The sequence below is a fragment of the Solanum lycopersicum genome, chromosome 10 (assembly GCF_036512215.1).
Source record: "Solanum lycopersicum chromosome 10, SLM_r2.1".
NCBI lineage: Eukaryota > Viridiplantae > Streptophyta > Magnoliopsida > Solanales > Solanaceae > Solanum > Solanum lycopersicum.
The window spans coordinates 3,851,532-3,854,425 of record NC_090809.1 but is presented as its reverse complement, the minus strand read 5'-3'; positions in this window follow the sequence as shown (position 1 = coordinate 3,854,425).

Here is a 2,894-nt window from a genome sequence, read left to right as displayed (position 1 = left end):
CAATATACACAAAAAAAATAGTTTAAAGTTTTTTCTTTAAACTAAGGAATGAAAGAAAAAAATAAAATAAGAATAAGTAACTCAAATAATTATAATAAAAGAAGTTGAAAAATAATTTATGTATGAAAAAAAATTAAATATACCTTGAACTTTGATAGAAGAATCATATATACCCCTAAATAATTTCTTTAAAAAAATTACAAGTAATAAATATAAATTTAAAACTAATTTTTTAACTTCCGATAAATGAAGGGTATATGTGAGTCATTTTGTAACGGTAGGGGTATATGTGAGCCGTTTGTCTAACGGTAAGGGCATATATGAGCCACTTTTATAACGAGGGGTATATCAGCTCTAAATGAGAAAGTTGAGGGGTATATCAAACCTTTTTCCTTTTTTTTATTTGGTTGGTAAATGAAGGATATTTTTGTATTTTTGGCTTGAGACTACAAAATACTCATTAGAAAAATAATTTCTGACCCGAAAATAAACTTCGAAAATCAATCTAGTACTAGACGCTAACACCCGAACTTGGACACGACTCTGATGATTGTTCGAAAATCAAATACAAGTTCTAACCCAAACTTCCGATCCTAAAATATATTTCAAAAATATTGACGGGGTTTGGGGGGGGGGGGGATGGATGAGGGGTAGTAGTGATGTAATTTTTTGTAAATTAAAATTAATATGTTTCCAAAAATAATTTTCTTTTCATATTTTCTTTACGAACAGTTGCGGGGGATTGGGGGAAGGGGTCGGCGTAAAAATCAAACTTTTAAAATTTGTAATATTTTCATAATCCAATTTTGACATAATAATAAAAGTTTTTAATTTAAAATATCTTTCAAAAAGATTTTTTTTTAAAAGAAATATTTGACCCGGGGGAGGTTGGGGGGAGTAGTGTGTTTAGGGTATGTAATGAGATAAAAATAAAATTTTAAAATTTTAAAATATTTTATAAAATACTTTTTTGTGGGGGTAGGGGTTGGATGAGGTCAAAATAATTTTAAAATGTGAAATATGATGTTTTTAACTTCTTCTTTTTGGGGGTTGAGGGAGAGGCTAGGGTTGGTTTGCGTTTAGGGGTAAAAGAATATTTGAAATTTTAAAAAATAAGAAAATTTTTAAAAAATAAGAAAATTTTAAATTTTTTAAAGTTGAGTTTTTTCTTAAATTTAAATGAATAGTAATTGATAATTTTAAAAGATTATAATTGAAAGATAAAGTAGAGTTTTGAAAATGCTTTTCTCAATTTTTCAAGAAAAGTTAGTGCTCCTTATATTTGATAAAACCAAGTAGATTTAAAAATCACTTTCTAAAACATTCAAACCAACCAAACATTAGAATTTGATTAAAATGAATCATTGCTTCCAGACAATGAACAAAGCTTGTTTAATATTTAAGAAAAAACTTCATTACTAGTAATTTGAGAATTACATTCAAAACCACAACTATAACAATTCATGTCATTGAAAACCAAACATCTCAAAGTAAAAGTATAACTCAAAAATTATATCATATGTTTAATCCATATTATCAAATATTGTTGATAGTTTCAAACATGAATGCTGCTTCTAAATTCTTGTTTGGAATTATCTCCACCTCAGTGCTTTGCTTTCTTGATTCTTTTTTCTGTGACAAAATAATAATCTTATCAATTATTAAATTAGATTTAGTTGCATTGAACAAATATTTTCACTTAATCAGACAAAAAAAGATACATGACCATGAAATCGGAATATATTTAGTTGAACAAATTTAGGTAGTAGTACTATTTTTTTTTTGTGTGTGTGCGCGTGCGCGCGTGCGTGTGTGTGTGCGTGCGTGCGCGTGCTTGCGTGCGTGCGTGTGTGTGTGTGTGATAAAAAGTAATGTAATATAATCAAATTAAAACAGAAGAAATATTATTTTTATATCAAAATCTTATTGTTAATAATTCAAATTTGAAGTCGAAATGACTGCTAAAAAAATTATAGAAAGGACATAAGGATAAAAAAACTAGGGTGGAAACCCTCTTCCCCACTATCACTCTACCCCCATCATGTCATCATGACTCATGAATTCGATCAGTTAATATATCAACATAAATAAATAATAGACTAAGACTGGAAAAACATGAAATAGTTTTTAGTGGTCAAGATACTAAAAAGATGAAGCAAGTAAAATTAATGAACAAACCTGTTTCGGGAAAATCACGAAGAATCAAAATAACCTCTTCCTCCTCTTTGTTAAGAGAAGCCTTGAACGCACATAGAGTGTTCGCATCAGGTAGCCTCAAATGATGCATAGGGACTTGTGGTTGGCCTCTACTAGAAGAAGTTAGAGATGGAGGAAACCGTTCAACATTCGCAGAATGAGCGTCAGGTTGGGGAATTGATGATATGAGAGTGAAATCATGTTGAAAATCAAAAAATGAAACAAAAAAATTTCTTTGGGGAGTTCCTTTAACCCAACCATCTTTAAAGTGACACCTTGTATGGGCAGCTATTGCTTGGCTTGAATAAAACCTTCTTCCACAATACATGCATTGAAAAATTGATTCACCATCATGTCTCTTCTTTATTTGCTTTAAATGAATAGTAATTGAAAATTTTAAAAGACTACTATTGAAGGATAAACTAGTGTTTTGAAAATGTTTTCCCCCAATTTTTCATGGAAAGTCATTTTCCTTTTGATAAAAATAAGTAGATTTGAAAAACACTTTCAAAAACATGTACACCAACCAAACTTGGGAATTTGATTAAAATGAATCATGGCCTCCAGACAATAAAGCAACCTTGTTTAATTTAAGCAAAAACTTCATTACTGGTAATTTGAAAATTACATTCAAAGCCACAACCATAACAATATATGTCATTGAAAACCAAACATCTCAAAGTAAAAGTATAACTCAA